Source organism: Chiloscyllium punctatum, chromosome 36, assembly GCF_047496795.1.
Source record: "Chiloscyllium punctatum isolate Juve2018m chromosome 36, sChiPun1.3, whole genome shotgun sequence".
Lineage (NCBI taxonomy): Eukaryota > Metazoa > Chordata > Chondrichthyes > Orectolobiformes > Hemiscylliidae > Chiloscyllium > Chiloscyllium punctatum.
In genome coordinates this window covers 76130557-76148640 of record NC_092774.1, presented here as the reverse complement: position 1 = coordinate 76148640, position 18084 = coordinate 76130557, and the positions used below count along the sequence as shown (strand labels likewise).

General features: G+C 46.3%; 1 non-coding gene across 1 annotated transcript; it reads left to right on the top strand.

Moving 5' to 3' along the window:
- Positions 1–15563: 15563 nt before the first annotated feature.
- Positions 15564–15635, top strand: trnaw-cca (transfer RNA tryptophan (anticodon CCA)). Its single transcript has one exon. It is a non-coding gene; the product is annotated as a tRNA-Trp (tRNA).
- The last annotated feature ends 2449 nt before the right edge of the window (positions 15636–18084 follow it).

The window sequence follows — 18084 nt, the reverse complement described above, 5'->3', positions numbered from 1 at the left end:
AGTCAAGTCGATAATGACACTCAGCCGTCATTCCTTCAATCCCCCTGCGATGGCACGTGAACTCGCAGGTGGGAGGAGCGGGTGAAGCCCTTTCCACACTGAGAGCAGATGGATGGCCTCTCCTCAGTGTGGACCCTTTGATGGATCAGCAGTGTAGATGACTGAGTGAACCCCTTCCCACACATGGAGCATGTGAATGGCCTCTCCCCTGTGTGGATCCGCTGGTGCCTCCGCACGTTGCTCACATGACTGAAGCTCTCCCCACACTTGGGGCAGGTGAACCCAGTGTGGACCCGCTGGTGGGTCAGCAGAGAGTAAGAATCGACAAATCCCTTCCCACACTCAGAGCAGGTGAACAGCCTCTCCCCCACGTGAACTCGCTGGTGTTTCAGGAGATGGATGCATTGATGAATCACTGCCCACACTGAGAGCAGGAGAACGGCCTCTCCCCCGTGTAGACCCGCTGGTGTGTCTGCAGCCGGGACGACTGAGTGAATCCTTTCCCACAATGGTGACAGGTGAATGGCCCCTCCCTGGTATGAACTGCACAGCCAACTGAAACTCTTCCCGCACACTGAGCAGGAGAACGGCGTCTCCCCAGTGTGAACATGTCTGTGGGTGTCAAGCGCTGATGGGAAATGGAATTATTTCCCACAGTCCCCACATTTCCACGGTTTCCCCTTTGAAGGGAGCTTTCCTTGTGTCACTCTGGGTTTGAAATTTAAAACAGAGTGGGAACACAGTCTCTCCCCAACGTGAGGGGTGAGATTTTGATTCCCCAAACTGAGTAAATGGTTTGAAGCACTTTTCACAGTCAGCGCACTGAATCTTCCTCACTCGGGTGTCTCAGTATTCTTCGAGGAGAAAGTGAGGACTGCAGATGCGGGAGATCAGAGCTGACAATGTGTTGCTGAAGAAGGGCTCGTGCCCGAAACGTCGATTCTCCTGCTCCTTGGATGCTGCCTGACCTGCTGCGCTTTTCCAGCAACACATTTTCAGCTCTGTCTCAGTATTCTTCCTGCCACAGCACTCTCCGAAATCTCTCAAGCAGACAAAAACAAACATTTCTTCTCGAATTGAATGGCTGCTGATATTCAAGTCCCAATGAATCAAGTGGCTCTGTCAGAAGTTGATGTATCATTTGTTTCCAGATTTCTTTCTGCATGTCTTCCTGCAAAAAAAAACCCACTAAGTTTGATCACTATCAGTACTATTAAATGAACATAACATCGGTGGCAATTCCTGTAGATTGCTAGATGCCTGCTGATCATATATTATGCAGGACACAGAAAGCCCTCATGCAGCCAGATAGCCTGAGGTGTGAATGGAGATAAACGTCATTTAGATGACAATGACCTGGACAAAGCTGCCGACAAAGGTGCTGGAAATGGAGCTGAATCAAGGATATGATAATGAAATGTCAAAGCTGTTTGAGAAAGGAAAGCCGGTAAAGTTGCTGAATGACTTCCTGCTGGCCTAGTATATAAAAAAGATGACAATAATACATGGCATAAATCCATTACTGCATTAGAATGTTAAAAATCATAGCCACGAAGCTTTTACAACAGCCAACAATATCAGATACACACTATATGAAGCAACATGCGTCTACATTTTATATCAATGTGCCAATCCCTTAAAAACTGCTCAGTTCCATGAGAAACTACCCTTTTAATTGTGAACATGAGGAAAGAAGCAATCCTTTTCCAGGGTGCAAACTCTATGTGTGCCAAACTGAGGGAATACACAATGAAAATACCTTTGAGACAGAGAGCATCTGAGCACCTTTGGAGAGTCTGCTCCTTTCCTGGATTCACTCCAGTTACCACAAGTGAATAGTGTCCCCCTGTCACTCTCTCTAGCCCCCCTCCACCTCCCCCCCATATAAAGAATGGAAAGGGGGAGACATTGCTTTGCTCCCAGATGTTGCCCAGAGGGCGGGGGCTTCACTATGAAACTGACAGGACTACTTACATGTTGTGACATCCACAATGGCAAGGGGGGGGCGGCTGGAGGCGACGGTGGGCCCACACTGCACCTGCGCTGCCCTGCGGCTGAGGTATGTCGGGAGGGGAGGACACTTACAAACTCCCTTCGCTCTCCTCCAAGTCAATGCAGTTTGAGTTCAACCAAAGCACGTAATTTAATTTTAGCTTCACACTCACAGAAAACCACCTTCTCTGTGAATCCCTCCACTCCATGGAAATACTGATTTGTGACACTCCAGGATTGAAGTTGCTACCATATTTGCTACAGGGTGTTGGGTAAAAACTGTTTATTTTATGAACCATTTCAACTCAAACCCATCCTTGCCATTCAACTACTAATGTGTGGAATGAACTTCCTGAGGAAGTGGAGGATCCAGGTACAATTCAAAGACATTTGTTTAAGTACATGAATAGGAAAGGTTTGGCGGGATATAGGCCAGGAGCAGGCAGGAGAGATTGGTTTAGATTGGGATTATGGTTGGCATGGACTGGTTGGACCAAAGGTCCGTTTCCAAGCTGTATGACTCGATGGTAAGTTCATAGTTCCTTGAAAGTGGAGTCGCAGGTAGACAGGACAGTGCAGAAGGTGTTTGGTTTGCTTGGGTTTTTTTGGTCAGTGCACTGGATGTAGGATTGGGAGGTCATGTTGCGACCGTAGAAGACATTGGTTAGGCCAGGTTTGGAGTGTTGCATGCAATTCTGGTACCAGTGATCCCACCCTGACACACCAGAAACCAGAGATAGTGACTGAAATTGACTCTGATACAGAATCAAATAATTAAATCCCTGCAGTGCAGCAAGAGGCCATTTGGCCCATTGAATTCATTGTGTCTTGGAGTTGGAAGGTCACGTTGCAGCTGTACAGGACATTGGTTCAGCCACTTTAGGAATGTTGCATTCGATTCTGGTCTCCCTGTTCTAGGATAGGAAAACTGTTGTGAAATCTGAAAGGACACAGAAAAGATTGATAAGGATGTCACCAGGGTTGGAGGGTTTATGGTATAAAGAGAGGCTGAATAGGATGGGGCTGTTTCGCTGGAGTGTCAGAGGCTGAGGCTAAGGGTGACCTTAAAGAGGTTCGTAAAGTCATAAGGGGCATGGATAGAGTAAATGGTCCAAAGGAAGTGGTGGAGTCTGGTACAATTAAAACATTTAAAAGGCATCTGGATAAGTGTGTGAATAAGAAAGGTTTGGAGGGATATGGGTCAAATGCTGGCAAATAGGTCACTAGATTTATATAGGAAAGCATAGATGTGTTGGATTAAAAAGTCTGTTTGTATATCTCTATGTATATTTGTTAACAGATGCTTTATTTCTGTTGATGTAAATATCGTTATAAATCATAGCTGGGTACTAATACTTAGATGCCAGGGAGAGGGAATTTCTCAAGTGGGGCACAAGAAGAATCCTGGGAGATCCCTAATTCTGGTTTACTATCTAATGAACAAAATTTAAGCATGAGCACCAAATTTTCGTTTATGTCTAATTTTGTTTCATTGTACTTGTTTTAATCCCTGCTACGATGACTCAAACAGCCTGGATAGTTGACAGGCGAAGAGATGTGGGTTGGGCCTTGATTGACTGAATGTTTTACTATTGTGGAAGCTGTAAAAGGGGGTCAAAGGCTTCAGCAGAAATCCAGCAGAGCTGAGAACAGATGACATTTCACTCTGTGGGAACAGGGAGATCAACAGGAGAACAGTGAAATCAGGATGTGAAATCTGAGCTGACACCATACTTCTGTGATCTGTGCTTCGATTAGCAGGGCCAACCCTCTACCTTTACAGACCTTCCCATTCAATGTGAATACCATGTACCCCCTCAATATTCAGGATCCAATCCTTGGCATCCTGAAGCCATGCCTCTGTCAGGAGTCTTAGATCATATTCTCTTCAATGTGTACAGTCAATTCATCCACTTTTGTTTCAGTGCAGCACACATTCAGACATACAGTCTTCAGTTTCGATTGTTGTGATCTTTTCAATCCAATTTTGATTGTTGGGACATTTATTCTCCTTGTCACTTTCTATCATTCTCTAATGTTCATTTTCCACATCATTACATTGCTCACCTGCCTTGATTTGAGTTGACCGTGATAAATGCAGGTTTATACATTCACGGGAATAGAAACAGGAGAAGGCCATTTGGCCCATTGCGCCTACTCCACTATTCATAAAGATCATGGATGACCTATCCATCGTCTCAGCTCCACTTATCTGCACTATCCCGACTACCCTAAATTCCTCCCTTGCAAAATCCCGTCAAACTGTGTCTTGAATATGGCTACTACTCTTGCTTCCTTGGGCAAGGAATTCCATGGCTTCACCACTCTCTGGGAAAAGCAATTTCTCCACCTCTATCTCCTCCACTCCCCCTAATCTTGTGACCTAGTATCACCCACCAGCAGAAATGACTAGATAAACTGGGGCTGGGTGGCATGCTCTTTGGATGGGTCAGTGTGGATTTGATGGGATGAATGGCCGGTTTCCACACAGGAGGGTTTCTATGATTAACCGCAGTTGTGTTTGCCCCAGATCACAAACCCTGAATCTCCCACCTTCTACAAATGGAAAGACAAGTCCCACCCTGCCCTCTTGTGTGTGTGTTATCTAACTGCTTAATCATTCCTAGTGAATACAGCTCACACCTGCTGCTGCTGCCAGTAACCTTTACAATGCTAATGAAACAATGCAATACCTGCAGTACTGAAAACCATAAGGCTTCTAATGATACCAATTACTGATTCACTGTTCCTTCTGATGTACAGCATTGGAAATATAATGGTAGAGGCTGAATGCAATGAGCAGTTTGAAACAAAAACCCACCTAAGCCTTCACTCGGCTCAGGACGCATTGCTTAAAACACTTCTTCCTCACATTTCAACAACTTCCCATTTTCCACCAAAATCCTAGATGCACTCACTCAATCAACTGCTGTCTCACAAATGAAAGATTTCATTGTAGCTTCTGCTCCCAGTGAGGGCAAAACATCTTTGAAAGTTGCTCTGAAAGTCCAGTCTTCACAACGACATTTCTGCTTTCCTTCAGTTGAAATTGTTTGTGCTGACCAGATATTCCGAATTAACATAGTCCCATTTGTCAGCACTTAGCCTGTACCCCTCTCAATTCACCCTACTGCCAGATGCCTTTTAAAATACTGTAATTATACCAGCCTCCACCACTTCCTCTGGCAGCTCATTCCATGCTCGATTCACCCTCGGTGTGAGACAGTTGTCCATAAGGTTCCTTTTAAATATTTCCCCTCTCACCTCAAACCTATACCCTCTAGTTTTGGACTCCCCTACTATGTGGAAAAGGTCTTGGCTATTCACCCTATCCATGCTCCTTATGAACTTCTATAAAGTCACCCCTCTGCCTCCAATGCTCCAGGGAAAACAGCCCCGACCTATTTAGCCTCTCTCTTTAGCTCAAACCCTCCAACTCTGGCAGTAGCCTTGTAAATCTTTGTCAAACCCTTTCAAACGTTCACAACACTTTTCCTGTAGCAGGGTAACCAGAACTGAACACAGTATTCCAAAAGTGGCCTAATCAATGTCCTGTACAGCTGCAACATGACCTCCCAACATCTGCACGGAAATGCACTGACTTATAAAAGCAAGCATAACATACTACATTCTTCGCTAGCCTGTCTACCTGCGACTCCACTTTCAAGAAACTATGAAGCAGCACTCCAAGTTATCTTTATTCAACAACACGCCCCATTAACTTTGCAGATCCTGCCCTGATCTGTCTTTCTAAAATTCAAATTTCAAAATGGGGCTGAAAATCTTAATTGACGTGATTGAATGGTGGAGTAGATATGATGGGCTGAATGTCCTAATTCAGCACCTATGTCGTATGTTCTCTTGTTGACCTGGACACAGAGGGAGACAATTGGGAGCAGGAATAGGTCATTTGGCCGTTCCAGTCGGCACCAGCATTCAACAGTTCATAACTGGACATGAGTATACCTGCATCCATGTGGATAGGCTGGGATTTTTTTCAGGATAAAGTGAGGACTGCAGATCCTGGAGATAAGAGCTGAAAATGTGTTGCTGGAAAAGCGCAGCAGGTCAGGCAGCATCCAAGGAATAGGAGAATCCACGTTTCGGGCATCAGCCCTTCTTCAGGAATGAGGAAAGTGTGTCCAGAAGGCTAAGATAAAAGGTAGGGAGGAGGGACTTGGGGGTGGGGCATTGGGAATGCGATAGGTGGAGGGAGGTCAAGGTGAGGGTGATAGGCCGGAGTGGGGTGGGGGCGGAGAGGTCAGGAAGAAGATTGCAGGTTCGGAAGGCGGTGCTGAGTTTGAGGGATTTGACTGAGGCAAGGTGGGGGGAGGGGAAATGAGGAAACTGGAGAAATCTGAGTTCATCCCTTGTGGTTGGAGGGTTCCCAAGCGGAAGATGAGGCGCTCTTCCTCCAACCGTCGTGTTGCCATGGTCTGGCGATGAAGGAGTCCAAGGACCTGCATGTCCTTGGTGGAGTGGGAGGGGGAGTTGAAGTGTTGGGCTACGGGGTGGTTGGGTTGGTTGGTCCGGGTGTCCCAGAGGTGTTCTCTGAAACGTTCTGCAAGTAGGCGGCCTGTCTGCGTTTTGGCTGAAAAAAATCTTCCTTATCTCATCCCAGCATTTCTTGCCACAGAGAACTGTGCAGCATAGTTCATGTATATATTTCCCTGTATGGTATTTTGTAAATAACATTCGTTTGCTGGTTGTTTGTATCGTGTATTTCAGGTTCATTAGCCGCTGTTCATGTGTGTTGGGAGGTTTGTGGGCTACCATGCTGCTGAGAGGTTTAAGTTGTCTGGACATCATTTCCCAGATGTCTTTAATGTAAAGTCATGTGGCTAGATTTTCTGCAGACGTTGTGTCTGCTTGTGTCAGTTTGTTGATGTGAAATTGGCACACTGGGTTTATTGGGCAGGCAAAAGTGAGGACTGCAGATGCTGGAAAGCAGAGTTTAGATCGGAGTGGTGTTGGAAAAGCACAGCAGGTCAGACAGCTTCCATGGAGCAGGAAAATCGACGTTTCGGGCAAAAGCCCTTCGTCAGGAATAGAGGCACGATGCCTCCAGGGTGGAGAGATAAATTAGGGGTTGGGCTGAAGGTAGCAAAGAGTACAATAGGTGAATGGGGGTGGGGATGGAGGTGACAGGTCGGAGAGGAGGGTGGAGCGGATAGGTAGGAAGGGAGATTGGCAGGTAGGACAGGTCATGAGGATAACGCTGAGCTGGAAGGTTGGAACTCAGGTCAGGTGGGGGGAGGGGAAATGAGGAAACTGATGAAGTCCGCATTGATGGCCTGGGGTTGAATTTATCTGAGGTGGTCTCGTGGTTAGGCTTCAGGGCTCTTACCGCCGCTGTCTGGGAAGCAACTTTCGGGGGGTTTATAGGTTGCCCGTTCTTCTTAAATGCGCTGCACAGTTCTTTGTTGATCTTCGTAGTTCCTGGGTGCTGCAGTGTGTCGTGGCTCGTTGAGATACTGTCCTGATTCATATTTGTTTGCATGTGTAGGGATGATTGCTTCTGTCGTTAAGTTCTTGGTTCGCGTGCGTTGTTTTCCTGTAGACGCTGTTTTGAATTTACCATTGACTGTTCGCTCTACTGTGACATCTAGAAATGGCACTTTGTTGTTGTTCTCCTCTTTTGTGAATTTTATGCCAGTAAGGAGATTGTTGATGGTGTTGTAGGTTTCCTCTAATTTATTTCATTTTCTGATGACAAAAGTGTCATTGCTGGAGCGGTCCCAAAGTTTGAGTTGGATGGTCGAAAGGGCTGTTTGTTCGAGTCTCTGCATTATTGCTTCTGCTAGGAATCCTGATACTGGTGGTTTCATGGGTGTTTCGTTGATTTGTTTGTCGGGCTTGTTACTGAATATGAAGTGGGTGGTAAGGCACAGTTCCACGAGGTTGACAGTGTTATCTTTGCTGATAAAGTTGGTGCTATGTTTGTATCTTTGCTTCTTCGAGTAGTGTCTTCAGTTTTCTTTGGCCACGTTGATGTCAATAGATTATGTCAAAGGACATCATTATTACATCCCGTTCTATCTTTGTGTCTTGGTGTTCAGGAATTCTTGGATGGAGTAAATGGAGTGGCGTGAATCTTCGACTTGATGTTTTAGTCTTCAGTAGAGGCCTTTGACTAGTCTGTATATTGGTGTTCCAAGTAGTAAGACTATGGCCTGAGGGGGTCTCCTGGTTTGAAGAGGAGGAGAACAATAACAAAGTGCCATTCCTAGATGTCACAGTAGAGCGAACAGTCAATGGGGAACTTCAAACTAGCATCTACAGAAAAACAACACCCACAAACCAAATACTTAACCACAGAAGCAATCATCCCAACACCCACAAACGAGGCTGCATCAGGACATTATTTCAACGAGCCACGACATACTGCAGCACAGAGAAACTACGAAGAACAAAAGAGAAATACGTATATTATGTATTTAAGGAGAACAGGTACCCAATAAAACCAGTCTGCCGATTTCTCATTGATGCTTCCAACCTGACTCTCAAAAATTCGGTTTTTTCCTCCATTCTTTCCTGTTTGTTTTTTGTGGGTTTTTAAAGCTTTCGTAATCCTCTGACTGAGTTGGGAAGTTATGTTGTGGCTGTACAGGACATTGGTTAGACCAGTTTTGGAATATTGTGTGTAATTCTGGTCTCCCTCCTATCAGAAGGATATTGTGAAATTTGAAAGGGTTCTGAAGCACCAATGGGCCCTCAGAGGGGAAGAGGCCCTTCTGCTGCCCTGAGTGTGGGAAGGCCTTCAGTGATTCCTCTGCCCTGCTGACGCACCAGTTGGTCCACACCAGGGACGGCCGTTCTCCGGCCCCAAGTGCGAGATGGCCTTCAGCAGTTCTTCCCACCTGCTGAGACACCAGTGGGTCCACACTGAGGAGAGGCCGTTCTTCTGCCCCGAGTGCAGGAAGGGCTTTGCTCTTTCTTCCGACCTGCTGGCCCACTGGTGGGTCCACATGGGGGAGAAGTCGTTCAGTTGCCTAAGTGCAGGAAGGCCTTCAGCAATCCCTCAGCCCTGCTGAAGCATGAGTCCATCCACACTGGGGAGAAGCCGTTCTCCTGCCCCGAGTGTGGGAAGGGCTTTACCCGCTCCTCCACACTGCTGAAGCACCAGCTGATCCATCCGGGGAGGGTGGGGGCGGAGGGCGGTGGCGGAGGGGGCAGGCCATTCTGCTGCCCTGAGTGCGGGATGGCCTTCAGCAATTCCTCAGCCCTGCTGAAGCACCAGTGTGTCCACCCTGGGGAGAGGCCCTTCAGCTGGCCCGAGTGTGGGAAGAGGTTCATATTTTCCTGCAACTTGCCGAAGCACCAGCGGGGGCACCAATGCTCCCAGCAATCAGATCCCACCGGCGACACTGCCTTGGGTCTCACTCCAGGACTGAACACCCTGCCAGTTCTAACAGTGGGTGCAGTGGGAGAGTAGGTGGGCTGTTTTTGTTTTCTGCTGGACTAAAATTGCCTCCCCTACACTTCACAACCACCACCCCATGGTGGCTCACGGATTGCACTGCTGCCTCATGGCACCAAGAACCCAGGAATAATTCCAGCCTTTGGGGTCTGTGTGCAATTTAGGGAGGGTAGGAAAATGGATCTGACTGGGTTACTCTTCGGAGAATCAGTGCAGATGTGTTGGGCTGAAGGACCTATTTCCACATTGTAGGAGTTCAACCGTCCTATGAGCTTTGCTTTCAGTGGACACTGCTGCTCATTGAGCCAGGGACTGCACATTGCCAAATGAAATGATCCAGAGAAACCTAAGACCGCAAGACCATCAGAGCAGAAGTTAGGCTCTTCGGCCCGTCGAGTCTACTCTGTCATTCGTTAGTGACAAAAGTAGCGCAGATGAGATTAGCTTCAGTGTGAAAACAGGCCATTTGTCTCAACAAGTCCACACCGACCCTCCGAAGAGTAACCCATCCAGACCCATTTCCATCTGACTAATGTACCTCACTCTACGGGCAATTAAGCATGGCCCATCCAAAAAACCTGCACATCTTTGGTTTATGGAAGAAAACAGGATCACCCAGAGAAAACCCACACAGACGCTGGGAGAAAGTGCAAACTCCTCACATACAGTCACCCAAGGCTGCAATCAAACCTGGGGCCCCAGCACTATGAGGCTGCAGTGGTAACCACTGAGCCAATGCATACTGCGTGCCAAAGAAGGAAAGCAAGAGGTTGGGAGAATACAGCAAACCAGGCAGCACCAGGATGTGGAGTAGTCAGCGTTTTGGGTATTAACCCTTCTTCAGGAATGAAACATTGACTTCTCCTTGAGAAATGATTTTCGGGAATGTTGCTGGGGGTTGGAGGGTTTGAGCTACAGGGAGAGGCTGAATAGGCTGGGCCTGTTTTCACTGGACCATCAGAGGCAGAGGAGTGACCTAATAGAGGTTACAAAATCATGAGGGGCATGGACAGGGTAATAGACAAGGTCTTATCCCTGGGATGGGGGAGTCCAGAACTAGAGGGCATAGGTTTAGGGTAAGTGGCAAAATATATTACATGGACAACATCTTCATGCAGAGGGTGGGATATATATGAAATGAGCTGCCAGAGTATATGGGTCAGGTATTGTCAAATGGGACTAGATTAATTTAGGATATCAGCTCAGCATGGACAAGTTGGACCGAAGGGTCTGTTTCCATGCTGTATGTGTCTCTGACTACTGGTCCTGATGTAAGTTCAAAATAGAGTCCAAGTAACTTTGAATAGTTCAATCTTGTTGAGCTCACCTCCTGAAAAGTTTCAGATGAATCCCTCTGAGAGATACTGTTTAAACATGCTGAGTTGGACAAAGTATCCCATCAAGTTCAACACAAACCCAGAGTTGAAGAAGTCAGAAGTCAGAACACCAAGGGCACCAAAACTGAGAGAGATCTAGGGTTGCGGGTTATTAGATCCTAGAAAATGGGGTCGTGGGTAGACAGGGTGGTGAAGAAGGCTTTTGGCATGCTTGCTTTCATTGGTCAGAGCATTGAGCACAGGTGTTGGGAAGTCTTGTTGCAGCTGTCACACATGCCACACAACAACGATCGGCGTGGCCCTGCCCCCCGTCTGACTGGCTGTCCCTTTGAATATCTGGGGGAAGATTAGACCCACCTGCCTGTGTTTGGCTCATATGTACTTATCCAAATAATTTTAAACATTGTAACATTACCTGCATCCACCACTTCCTCTGACAGTTCATTCTTCACACGAACCACCTTCAATGTAAAAAACGTTGCCCCCCCCCCCTCCGTCCTTTTTAAATCTTCACCCTCTCATCTTAAAAAATATACTCCCAAACTTTGAACTCCCTTATCCTTCAGGAAAAGACAAAGGTTATTCAACTTATCTTTGTCCCTCGTGACTTCATAAACCTCCATAACCTCCATCCTCAACCTTCTACACTCCAGTGAAAAAAGTCCCAGCCTATGCCGTCTATAAATCATTCTGGCAACATCATCGTTAAAAAAAGGTGAGCATTAAGAATTGACTGAAAGGGCAGTGAAGATTCAACCAGCTGACAGTGGATCTGAAATCACATGTAGATCAGGTTCGGACAGCAGGAAACCAGATAAGTTTTTACAACAAACCACAAAAGCTTCATCATTAGACTCTTAATTCCAGATTTATATTGAATTCAGATTCCACCATCTGCCGTGATAGATTTTGAACACAAGTCCCCGGAACATTACCTGGGTGAATAGTCTGGTGACAAGAAAGTCGGCCATCACCTCCCCTGAACACATTGGCATATTGTGTTTCGAGGTAATAAAGGAGCAAGAGGTTTCAGCAGCTGCAAAGGTGTTTGATATTACACAAGGGAACATCAGCACTCTCACTAATGGCACATACTGAAGCCAGGACCCTGTTTCAGAGGTAAGGGCTCGGGAACCATAAGAAATAGGAACAGCAAAATGCCATTCAACCCCTTGAGCCTGCTTCTCCATTCAATAGGACTGTGGCTGATCTGACATTCTCCACATGCACTTTCCTGCCCTTTTCCTGTGACATGAAGACTGTCAACAGAGTTACTGGGATGGGGGAGGGGGGAGCTCAGGTCAAACTTGGGGACGAAAACAATGGCTTCACACTTCACAATATTTAACTAAGGGAATGTTTATAGTTTATAGCTAAAAATACCTGAAGGAGGGCTCATGCCCGAAACGTGGATTCTCCTGCTCCTTGGATGCTGCCTGACCTGCTGCGCTTTACCAGCAACACATTTTCAGCTCTGATCTCCAGCATCTGCAGTCCTGACTTTCTCCTTGAGAATCCCATGGAGTCACTCGTCCATGCAGCCCAGATATCCTAACCTCATCTAGTCCCATATGCCAACAGTTGGCCCAAATCCCCATAAAACCTTCCTATTCATATACACATCCAGATGCATTTTAAATGCTGTAATTATACAGCCTCCACCACTTACTCCAGCAGCTCATGCCGTACATGCATCACCCTCTGCGGGAAAAGGTTGCCCCTTAAGTCCCTTCTATATCTTTCCCCTCCCCTCCCTAAAACTATGCCCTGTAGTTCTGGACTCCCCCATCCCAGGGAAAATAACTTGTCTATTTGCCCTCTCCATATCCCTCATGATTATATAAACCTCTATAAGGTCACCCCTTAGCCTCCGACGCTCCAAAGAAAACAGTCTTATTCAGCCTCGCCCTACAGCACAACCCTCCAATCCTGGCAACATTCTTGTAAATCTTTTCTGCACCTTTTCTAGTTTCACAACATCTTTCCGATAGGAAGCAGACCAAAATTACATGCAATATTCCAAACGTGGACTGACCAATATTCTGTCCAGTGGCAACATGAGCTCCGAACATCTATCCTCGATGCTCTGACCAACAAAGGAACGCACACCAAACGCTTTCTTTGCTACCCAATCTGCCTGCGTCTCTACTTTTAAGGAACTATCAACCTGAACTCCAAGGTCTCTTTGCTCAGCAACACTTCCAAGGAAACTACCATTAAGTGTAAAAGTCCTGCTCTGATTTGTTTTTCCAAAATGCAGCACCTCATATTTATCTACATTAACCTCCATTTGCCACTTCTCAGCCCATTGGCCCATCTGATCAACGTCCCGTTGTAATCTGAGGTAACCTTCTTTGCTGTCCACTACACCTCCAATTTTGGTGTGATCTACAAACTTACTAACGATACCTCCTCCGTTCACATACAAATCATTTATATAACTGACAAAAAAGTAGTGGACCCAACATCGATCCTTGTGATACACCATTGGTCACAGGCCTTCAGTCTGAAAAGCAACCCTCCATCACCACCCTCTGTCTTCTTTCTTCTAGCCAGTTCTGTATCCAAATGGCTAGTTGTCCCTGCATGCCATGAGATTAAACCTTGCCCACCAGTCTCCCATGAGGAACCTTGATGAACGCCTTCCTGAAGTCCATATCGATCACATCCATCGCTCTTCCCTCATCAATCCACTTTTTACTTCTTCAAGAAACTCAATCATGTTCGTAAGACATGATTTTCCAAGCATAAAGCCATGCTGACTATCCCTAATCAATTCTTGCCTTTCCAAATGCATGTAAATCCTATCTCTCAGGATTCTCTCCAAAAACTTGCCCGTCACGGATGTCTGGCTCACCGGTCTATAGTTCCCTGGCTTTTCCTTACCACCTTTCTTAAATAGTAGCACCACGTTAGTCACCCTCTAGCCTTCCAGCACCTCACCTGTGACTATTGATGATACAAATATCTCAGTGAGAGGCCTAGCAATCACTTCCCCAGTCTCCCATAGAGTTCTAGGGTATTCCTGATCAGGTCCTTGGGATTTATCCACTTTTATGCCTTTCAAGATATCTAGCAATTTCTCATCTGCCATATCGACATTTTTTCAACATGTCACCATCTACTTTCTCACATTCTATATCTTCCATGCTCTTCTCCACAGTAAACACTGATGCATAATATCCGTTCAGTATTCCCGCCCCCCACCCCGCCACGATCGACTGCACACAAAGGCCGCCTTGCTGATCTTTGAGGGGCCCTATTCTCTCCCTTGTTATCCTTTTGTCCTTAACGTATTTATAAAAAAAACCTTTGGCTTATCCTTCACTCTATTTGCCAAAGCTATCTCATGTCCCCTTTTTTGCACTCATGATTTCCCTCTTAAGTATGCTCGTTCTGCCTTTATTCTCTGAGGATTCACTCGATCTCTCTGTCGATACCTGACGTATGAATCCGTCTTTATCTTAACCAAAATCTCAATTTCTCTGGTCATCCAGCATGCCCTACACCGACCAGCCTTTCCTTTCACTCGAACAGGAATATACTGTGTGTGGATTCTTGACATCTCATATTTGAAGGCTTCCCATTTTCCAGCAGTCCTTTAACCTGCTAACAACTGTCCCCAATCAGCTTTTGAAAGATCTTGCCTCATACTTGAGTCTTCCCCCAATTTAGAACTTCAACCTTTAGATCTGATATATTATTTTCAATCACTATTGTAATGTTAATAGAATTATGGTTGCTGGCCCTTAGGTTTTGCACCCTCGCCAGTATGTACATCCTCATTGTGAATTAGAAAATTTCCTTGTTCACACTTAACAAATTTCTTTATTTGGCGGATAAGTAAATGGGCAGGAGTTATACCTTGGGTCAACTCTTCCTTCATTCCTATCAACCCTAACCCAATAGTCCAACGGCACTTTACCTTGCAACTGCCGAATGTGTGACACCAGCCCATTTACCTGCTCCCTCCTCACTATCCAAGGGCGCAAACTTACCTTCCAGGTGAAGCAGCACTTTACCTGCTCTTCCCACAACCCAATCTACTGCATTTGCTGCTCACAATCTGGTCTCATCTACACTGGGGAAAACGAAGCCTAAAACTGGGTGACTGCTGCACAGAACATCTACGTTCTGCCCGCAAAAAGACCCTGAGCTTCCAGTTGCCTGCCAATTCCACACCCCACGCTGTTCCCTGGCCAACATCTCTGTCTCAGGTTTGCTGTCGTGTCCCAGCGAAGCTCAGCACCAGCAGAACGAAGAGCACCGAATATTTCACTTGGGGACCATACATCCTCCGGTCCCAATATCGAATTCAATAATTCTCGGGCCTGGAATCCACAGTATCCTCGTCCCTTCCACACACACCAAGCCTTGTTATCACACAGTCTGTCATTACACACTACCTATTCTTCGCCATGAACAGTCTCCATTCACCCTCCCACGCAGATCGTTATCAACTCCTTTTCCTGTCCAACAGTTCTTCCCTCGCTTTGGGCTCTGTCCTGATCTATCATTTACTGCATCCGCCTTCCTCCCACAATATCTCCTGCATATAAACCAACGTTTTCCCAATCACCATCAGTTCTGTGGAAGGGTCACCGGCAACTCCTGTTTTTTTTTCTGATATACAGCATCCGCAGTTCTTTCACCTTTTTATTGAGGTAGAGTTGTAAATTGTTTCGAGAGACAGAAAGAGACGGGGGAGAGACAGAACAGACATGAACTGTTGATCTCCGTTGTTATTCAAAACGTAAAATCATTGCAGTGCGATCACTTCCCTTAAGCATGAACAGAGTTAGTTGGTCATCCGTGAGCTTGTGGCGCAACGGTAGCGCGTCTGACTCCAAATCAGAAGGTTGCGTGTTCGAATCACGTCAGGCTCACAGGAGCAGATCCGGAAATATGTTGAGCCAAAACTTTCGATCACACGTGAATCTTTGCTGTCAGTTTGATTTGTGAACACTGTGTCAGGGAGGTGGTGTGCCCATTGTTTGGGTAAAGGCAGTCCGATCTTAATTAACGAAGCGGCTTTTGAGAAAATTCATCGGGCATTTTTGCTCAGGTCAATTTAAGGAATGATGGTTCGCCTGGGATTGGAACCCGGGAACTCTCACACGGCTGCATATGCTCGAAGACCCGAATCTCCAGCATCTGCAGTCGTCACTTTCACCCTGTATGGGGTGAATGTTCTTTGAATCTCTTCAAATCTTTCCTCCTCACCCTAAACCTATACCCTCTAGTTTTGGAATACCTCTACCCTGAGGTAAAGGCAGGAATGTTGAGAAGCCAGACAAAATAGTGGGTGGCACGGTGGCACGGTGAGTTAGCACTGCTTCCTCACAGCACCGGAGACCCGGGTTCAATTCCCCCCTCAGGCGACTGACTGTGTGGAGTTTGCACGTTCTCCCCGTGTCTGCGTGGGTTTCCTCCGGGTGCTCCGGTTTCCTCCCACAGTCCAAAGATGTGCAGGTCAGGTGAATTGGCCATACTAAATTTCCCGTAGTGTTAGGTAAGGGGTAGATGTAGGGGTATGGGTGGGTTACGCTTCGGCGGGGCGATGTGGACTTGTTGGGCCGAAGGGCCTGTTTCCACACTGTAAGTAATCTAAAATGCAAAAGTAATGAAACGTGAAGGCACAGGGGAAAAAAACATTTCGGCAAAAAAATGGCGTTGGCATTTTTCTCTCGTATTCGCATTAGGACACTTAAAATTTGTCATGATCTGGAGGTGCCCGTGTTGGACTGGGGTGTACAAAGTTAAAAATCACACAACAGCACGTTACAGTCCAACCGGCTTGTTCAGAAACACTTAGCTTTCGGAGCGCTGCTCCTTCATCAGGTGGTTGTGGAGTATAAGATCAGAAGATCATAAATTCTGTGTTACCATGTTATTCTCCACAACCACCTGATGAAGGGGCAGCGCTCCAAAAACCCGTGCTTCCAAATAAGCCTGTTGGATCATAACCAGGTGTTTTGTGATTTTTAACTTTAAAATTTGTCAGTAACACCAGAATCGTGACAGAGCATACTCCACGGTGTCAGTAAGCACTGCGCATGTCCGCCGGTGTCAGCAAAGGACTGCGCATACTCCTGGGTGTCCGCAGAAAAGGCGCACGAGCTCCTTTCCATGGACCAATGGAGAACCTTGGAGGATCCGAAGGAGTCTGGACCTCCTGCCAATCAGAGTCGGCCGTTGTCGAAATGCGGAAGTTGGACCGTGAGCTATGAAGCCGCTGATGCTGATCTTTTGTCACTGAATGAAGATTAAACCTCACCCAGACTATAAATTCCTTCCTCTGTCTAAAATTTGTGAGTATAATAATGTTTTTGTCACCACGTTTTCCATTTTCTTTTCATTCTGGGGTTTAATTATTGATTTGTAGCAACTGAAAGGAAAGAGTGAATCGAGGGAGGGGACAGACTCTGAAAAAGTTGATCCAGGTCTGTGTCTCACTTTGCAAACGCAGTGCCACAATGTGAAGGTATAGCCTTTGATGTATGTAATAAAAAAAGCAGAAAGGAGTTGCATTGTTTACGGAGTGATATGTTGAAATGTGGCGAAAGTGAGATGCTGGAGATCAGATTTGAAAAGTGTGGTGCTGGCAAACCACAGCAGGTAAGGCAGCAACTGAGGAGAAGAGTCGACGTTTCGGGCACGAGCTCTTCATCAGGAAAGATGTGTGGATGGACAAAGGGGCCTCAGCGTCCTTCGAAACCAGTTACTGCCAGTTGTCAGACAGGTGCAGCAAGCAATGAGCAAAGCAAGTGATATTCACAAACTAAACCAATCCCACCTGTCAATGTTTGGCCCATATCCTTCTGAAACTTTTCTATTCGTGCACTTATTCAAATTTATTTTAAATGTTGTTACTGTACCTACATTCACTACTTCCTCTGGACATTGATTTGACACACACTCCACTCTCTTAAACGAAAAATATGCTCCTTGTGTCTTTTTAAAATTTTTCTCCTCTCTCCTTTAAAAAGATTGCTCCCTATTCTTGAAACAACAGCTGATATTGGTCTTCATCTATGCCCCTCGTGATTTTATAAACCTCAATAAGGTCACCTCTCGACCTCCTATGTTCCAGGGAAAAAGTTCCAGCCTATTCACTTAGATGTAAGTAGATCCATATTCAGTTATGACCTGTCAATGTTTGTGCAGGCGCGAAAGACCAAATGGCCAATTCCTGCTCCCAATTCTCTCACTCTGGCCAGAACAGCAAGAGACCATAAGACATAGGAGCAGAAATTAGGCCATTCAGCCCATCAGGTCTGTTCATACCATTCAATCGTGGCTGATAGGTTTCTCAACCCCATTCTCCCGGGCTCT